This window comes from Adiantum capillus-veneris, chromosome 26, assembly GCF_014529385.1.
Source record: "Adiantum capillus-veneris isolate H3 chromosome 26, ASM1452938v2, whole genome shotgun sequence".
In the NCBI taxonomy this organism is placed as follows: Eukaryota; Viridiplantae; Streptophyta; class Polypodiopsida; order Polypodiales; family Pteridaceae; genus Adiantum; species Adiantum capillus-veneris.
Window position 1 is genome coordinate 88,047,505 of NC_140956.1, and position 7,758 is coordinate 88,055,262.

The window sequence follows — 7,758 nt, forward strand, 5'->3', positions numbered from 1 at the left end:
GGCTCGAAGTGCCAAATTACAAGTAAAAATTTACACCTAAAATTTGCTAGTATGGCTGAGAAGGGAAAAGAGATTGAAATGAATGTTGATAGCTTTGATTTTTCTAATGAAAGAGAAACTAATGATTCCCCTATGCTTGTGAACTATCTTGTTTCTAGGCTTCATTAAGCCATGGGCAATCTATCCCTCCAAGGTGAAGTGCTACAGCAAATTCGCACCCATATTGTTTCTCCAAACTCCCCACCAAGAAGATAGAGTACCTAGGAAAGCTCCTGGTGAGACTTCCAAAAAAGGACTCTCTGTGATAAGGGAAGAAGAGAAGGATGCATATGAAGGGCTCAAAAATTTACCACTCGATGAGGCATCTTCCTCTCAAAGGAGAACCCAAATTTCAACAGTAGAGCCCCCACCAAAAGAACGAGAAAGAAGTGAGTCTCCTACCACCTCGGCGGAGATGGCTCCACAAAGACGGCAGGCAAAATGCTCTCCAACAGCCCCTAAACGGAGCAGACCATCGCATACTTCTCTACAGCATAATTCAAAGAGGGAAGAGAGAAAACAAGAGAAGAAAAAGACAAGAAATAGGTCACCCTCTTCTCCATCTTCTTCATCCTCTTCCTCTTTTAAAGAAAGTGATGGTGCAAACAAAGAGGAACAAGGGAAGAAAAAGGCGAGAAAGAGGTAACCCTCTTCTCCATCCTCCTCATACTCTTCCTCTTCTGAAGAAAGTGATGGTGCAACTCTTGAACCACCCAAACGAAGAGGCCATAGTAAATCCTATGTCGCTTGGAAAAGGTCGTCCAAACTCAAAAATTTCAAAGGGGGAGGAAAGAATATCTCTTTCCTTACCTAAAATGGCACCGTTGGTGCTACGGACAAAGTCTTGGCCTTTATCCAGCAATTTGATGCAACGTTTGGAGATGAGCGCTTCATGGAGTATTCTAAGCTACGTCATGTAGCCGTGCATTTTCAAAAGTCCTCCAGGCAATGGTGGTCTAGCCACCGACGAGCAAATGGTGAAGCTCCATGAACATGGAAAGCTTTAAGAGCTTCCATCATGAAGCAATTTTTGGCTACCGATGCCAAAGACAAAGTACTCACCGAATGGAAAATCTTGAAGCTCTCTCCCTACCTATTCACAAATATGTAGACAAGTTTTGGGATTTACACCTCAAAGCCACTGTCTTCAAAAAGATGGATTTTGGAGAGCAAAAACAACAATTTTGTGCGGGTTTAACTGAGGATATGGCGGAGTATGTTAACTCCCAAAGGCCACGCACCATATATGCGGTCATACACCATACCATGGTGGCTTCAAGAATCAACTTCCAACAAGGGGCTAAGAGAAATCTTAAGCCCATGGAAAACAAGGATCGTAACGAGCCTAAGGGGAAGGAAAACATCCAAAAGTCTCCCAAAGGCAACATCAACAACAACAAAGCTAAGGAGAAGGGAGTTTATAAAGGCAAAAATAAACCCTCTCCTAAAGGGCTAGAGCATTATTGAAAAGATAACCGTTGTTTCAAGTGCGGGGAGCAAGGGCACGCCTATCGTGCTTGTCCCCACAAGAATACACGTAACAAGACTCCTAGAGCTACCTTGGTCAAAATTAAAGAAGAGGATGATCATCACAAAGGATCTCCTCTATGCCATGCTTGGGGAAAGGTAAGCGAACATGATGCTTTCATTCTCTTTGACCCTAGTTCTACTCACAATTTTATATCCACAGAGTTGGCCACCAAGCTAAGCATTCAAGCCTATGAGATGGGAGATTTTCTACCTTCCGATGGTGCTTTCAAAGGTCAAGAAGCCTCAGTCAATCCCTTTATTGGGAAATTGAGGCTCCATGTCCAAAGCTATGTGGACAAGGAGGATTTCTTCATCTCTCCTCTCAAGCATGAGGATGTAATCCTAGGGGCACCATGGTTTGATCGCATGGCTGCCAATGTTAAATTCCCTGAAAGGCAAATCTACTTTAGGTTCAGGGAAAAAGATATGTACATAGATGCTAAGGATTTGGGTAGTATCATACCCATTGTACATAAGCAAGCTTTCAATAAGTCAATAAAGAGCTCTATTTCCTTGTACATGGATTTTGTTAAATATTCTCAAAATGAACCTAACATGTTAGCAAAAGAAGATATAATCAATCAAAAGGAATTAGAGTCATCCAAGTTCCTCAACGGATTCCAATATGTTTTTATTGACGACATCCCTTGTGAGCTACCTCCCAAAAGAGGGGATGAGGACCATACAATCAAACTTCTTCTAGGAAGCTCACCGCCTAATAAACCTCCTTATCAAGTTTCTCAAGCTCAACAAGAGGAGATTATGCGGCAAGTACATGAGTTGGTTGAGAAAGGCATGGTTAGGGCTATCTCATCTCCATTTTGTTCACCATTGTTATTAGTGCAAAAGAAAGATGGCACATATCTATGTGTGTCGACTATAGAGAACTAAATAGGATCACTATCAAGAATAGGTTTTCCGTTCCACGGGCAGAAGACCTATTTGATAAGCTACAGGGGTCGACCTACTTTAGTAGGATTGACCTAAAAAGTGGCTACCATCAAATAAGGATAGTTGATCAAGACATTGTAAAGACTGCATTTTGCACTATGTTTGGCCTTTACGAGTACATTGTCATGCCTTTTGGCTTGACCAATTCACCAGCCACATTTAACCATCTAATAGAGAAGCTATTCAGGCCTCACCGAACCTTTACTGTTGTTCTTTTATGATATAATCATCTACTCTAATTCATTAGACGAACACAACCAACACCTCTAGGTAATATTTCAAGTTTTATGAGGGAATAAACTTTATATTAATCGAAAGAAAAGTGTTATTTTCTTACAAGAGATTCAGTAGTTAGGTCACATTATCTCTCAAGATGGCATCCAAATGGATCCATCAAAGTTAGAGTTGATAAAAGGATGGCCTAATCCAAGGAATATGCATAAACTAAGAAGCTTTATAGGTATGTGTGCATACTATAGACACTTCATAGAAAATTTCTCACAAATTGCGGGACCACTACATGATCTAACAAAGAAAAATGTTAGGGATACATGGTCCACCAAGGAGAACAATGCTTTTGAAAATCTTAAAGAGAAGCCTATCTCTCAACCTGTGCTTACACTACTGGATGTATCAAATCCATCTGAGGTCCAATGCGACGCCTATGGTGATTGCCTTGGAGTTGTTTTGCTTCAAGAAGGGCATGCTATAGCCTACGAAATTCAAAGGATCGACCCTATTGAGCAAGCTCTAGGGATATATGAGAAGGAACTCTTAGCAGTTCTACATGCTCTAGACTCGTGGAAGCACTATTTATTGGGTCCTTTCATTCTGCGAATGGATCACCAAAGTCTTAAGTACTTCATGACGCATACCAAGCTCTCCAACAAACAAATGAGGTGGGAAAATTTCCTTTTGCAATTTCATTTTCATATTGCTCACATTGCTGGCAAGCATAATCAAGTGGCTGATGTACTCTCAAGATGACCAAGAGTGAATGCGGTATCCATAGCAACTCACAATGATCTATCTTCTATGATAGATGAGTACGCTATCGATCCCGATCTCAGAGATGTGATTTCGACCCTTGCCCTAGGGAAGAAGGAAGAACCATTTACCCTACAAGATGGTTATCTTCTCTATGGCAATAGACTATGCATTACTAACTCACTACGTGAGAAATTAATGTATGAATCCCATGCTCCTCCTTATGCAGGGCATAGAGGGATTCAATCTACCCTAAAGGGATAGAAACATAATTTTGTAGGCGTGTCGTGAAAGCAAAACATACAAGAGTATGTCTCAAAATGTATGGTAGGCCAGAAAAACAAATTTTGATAGCTTCAACCTTTGCCAATCCCTAATTCACCGTGGGAGAGCATATCCATGGATTTTATCTTTGGATTACCCAAGTCTATCCATGGGAATACAAGAATATGGACAATAGTAGATAGGTTTAGCAAACAAGCACATTTCATACCTGTCAAGAAGACTATCAAGGCCCATCAAATGGCAAACCTCTTTATATCACAAATCTTCAAGTACCATGGCTTGCCAATGTTCATAGTGTCCGATAGAGATCCTAGAATGACCAGTAATTTTTGGAAGGGTCTCTTTGAGAATTTAGGTACAAGGCTAAACTTCTCTTTGGACTATCACCCGCAAACGGATAACCAAAGTGAAATAGCTAGCCTAACAATTCCATGATCTACTAAAAGCTTATGTCACAAAAGTAGTTCAAAAGTCCCAATGGGAGAAGTACCTACCTTTAGTGGAGTATGCTTACAATAACACTGTACATACTTCCACGGGAAAGGCACCCTTTGAGGTGATAGAGGGAAGATCAAAAAGTCCCCTTCTACTCAAGTTACATGGGAAGATCTTCATTTTGCCAATCAATATAGCTGAGACGTGCAAGAATATTTTCAAAAGATTAAGGATGTTATATCCATCTCTTAGCAAAGGCAAAAGACTGTTGCTGATAAGCACAGAAGAGCCCTAGCCTTTAAACAAAATGATTGGGTCTTGCTTAAGTTTCCCAAGGCTCAATTATGGCACACGACAGGCAAGAATCCTACAGGACACCAAAAGTACTATGCTAAGTTAGCAAAAAGGTACTATAGCCCCTTTCAGATTCTTAGGCCAATCAATGAGATGACCTATCAACTCAAGTTGCCCAACCAATGGCTCATACACAGTGCATTCCATGTGAGCCTACTAAATCCTTATAAAGGAGAGACACCTCAAGAAGCAAGCATTGAAGACCCACCGGAGATCAAGGACCAAGAAGAGGTGTTGTAGCTTGAGTCCATTCTCCGACACAAAGCGCTAAGACTATCTGATGATATCTTATCAAGTTTAAAAATTATCCTTTTGAAGATGCTAGATAGATGCAAGGCATACAACTAAAGGATAACCTAAACCTTGTCAACGCTTACAATGGCTCCCTAGAGTAAGAAAATATAAATACGTATAAATAAATAAAAAAAATTGTTTTATAAGAATCTCTTTCCTTTATTGTGCACACATGTTAATAAGTATACATGCTTAGGATCATGTTTGTGGAGACGACGTCTCCCGAAGACCAAGTAGAGTTTGTCACTCTAGTATGGAAGATTGATACAGACTAATGTGCAGACATGCTTGTGGCAACTAGGGCTCTCAAGCACCAAATGGACTAGTCATCCATTCTGGAACAGTGTCGCAGGGTACAATAGGGATCCTCTACCCGCTAGCAAACGGACTAATGACTAGGCTTTATCTTCTCTACCTCATAGACGAGGACAACTATGATTTCAAGAGAGAGGTAATATTATAAAGACTAATGACTAATGATCCCAAATGATTTTCTCATGTTAAACTGATCATTTAAAATGGGGAAGTACCAGGGGAGTAAAAGCTAGAATATTGGTAAGGTTGCCTGACCAATCTCTACAAGGATCCAAAGGAGGAAAGTAGGGATTCAAAGGGGGACACTCTGCAAAAGAGCAATGTGCTTCAATGGGGCTTAAAAGACCTAAGGTTCAGCTCCATTAATACTTCCATAGGCTAAAGTTCCTAAATTTAAATCAATTGTCCAGTGGCCAAAGTATGGGAAAATTGGATGGTCATGGGAAGACTAAAAAGTCTTCCTACACTAGGGATGGAGGGGGAGAGCCCTAATCGTAGCGGATGAGAGAGAAACACACACACACACACACACACACACTCCCAAGCTCTTCCCAAAGGGAAGAATGGACACATTGCATGCTCCTAGGCCAGTTGCCCCCAATTTCCCCTCAAATCCTATTGGATGGCCATACAGGTGGACCAATGAGAATGAGGCTAGAGTAAAATTAGTCTAATACATTTTAAAATGCTTGATAAAAGAACCAATGGAAATTAATCTCCCCAGAAGGGACAGTCTACCAAGGGGTCCAAGCAGCCCAATGGCTTGCCTGATTCCTATTGGCCAGAAGACTAAAACGTCCAATGAGAGTTTAATAAATTATTTTAATTGCCTAAAGCTCTCACAAAAGGGGAAAGGGGGACACATGTCACAAGGCTATGCATTATTCTTCTAATTTGTGATTGGTTAAGCTTTACAGCAGCCAATGGGAGGTCAGCATGAGTAATTAGCAAGAGGGGTCAACCAAGAAGAGAGAGACGGCTGCATTTTTTCCTATCACAATTATATACACATGCACACACAACTCATGTGTGCAAGAAGAACTCCATCTCCTTCTCCAAGCATTGAGAAGTAGAGGCCTACACCAAAAACTCTTGGCTATGGAATGCAAATCCAACCAAGAGCCAAGCTTCAATGGCATGCTCATCTCCTCTACCATGCTAATTACTAAGCTAAGCTATGCTATTAGAGTGGTTATGTGAGGAGAATACTTATTTCTCATAAGTTACATCTTCTTCTTCTCAATCATCCTCATTCCATGCTAGCTCTTACCATTTTTGAAGGTGTGTGAGGTCTTGGGACTGAGGCTAGGGACACTAGGTGTGTTTTTCAAGCATAATTTGGTGCATGAGGTTTCCATCTTCATTGCACCAATGAGTTTTGTCAAGGAACACAAGAATTGTATTGTACAAAAGTTTTCTTGGAGGGGAGAACCTATAATCCAAGGCCTTTATAGAGGGGGGACCGGCTCCATGTAAATCCGGTCCTCAATTGTTGTCACCCGGTCCTCAATTGTTGTCAATTTTTCTATTTCTCTCTCTTTTCAAGTATTGTCAATGCCAAATTAGCTAGGTGTAAATTGCTATGTTGCTTTCTCAAATGAAGTACTCTCTCTATGCTCATTAGGAACTTGTTCTTAATGAAATGCTCACTATGTTATCAATTTCCGCTACACACAAATTACTAGTGTATTAAATGTTACAGTTTGGAGAAGAAACTCCCTTCAATTTGATGAGGTGCATTCAATGTAACTAAAAAGAGACATTCCCTCAATCATCACGACCGTTAAGACATTGTCAAAGGAGTCCACTTGGAAGTACACTTTTTGAACGATTGATGAGGACACCTTTTCTTTTACCACACCAATCTTTTAAAGAGAGAACGCAAAAAATTATATTTTCTTAGAAGGCCCTCCAAATGACCTCCAGAATTCCCTAATGCACTATCACAACTTCCCCAGAACCTCCTTGTTGCACCACAATGTGAAGGAGCACCATCATTGAGTTGAGTCTAGCCTAACACCCTAGGACATTGCTCATACCCATCAACCCCTTCAAGTGATGAGCCAATGTTTAGTTCAAATGGATGGCTTGAGGCTAGCAGGATTAATGTGGTAGCCTAATAAATAAGAAGGTGAAGGGTGTAGAGCTTGATGAGTAGTCAAAGAATGAAGGTGAAGGTTGTGCATAGGAGGTCTATATGGCTTGGAGGCAAGCTTTAGGGGAGAAAAAAGGACAGATATGAGCAGAGCCATTTAAACCTCCCTCTCTCTCTCTCTCTCTCTCTCTCTCTCTCTCTCTCTCTCTCTCTCTCTCTCTCTCTCATATCTTACGTATGTATAGTCGTGTGGTAGTAGATGCAGCTGATCGCACCAATAATTGAGCAATGTAAGCCAATTTATAGGCACTTTGTCAGGCCGACTTGCTCCCCAAGCTAGCTACTAGCACCCTCGCTCTTGCCACGAATAGAGCTATGCTTTTAAAATAAGCCCAAGAAATGAATAAACCTAACTTCAAAATCCCATTTTGATCATGTTTAACCATGCATAAGTGATGCACTATGACCAAACC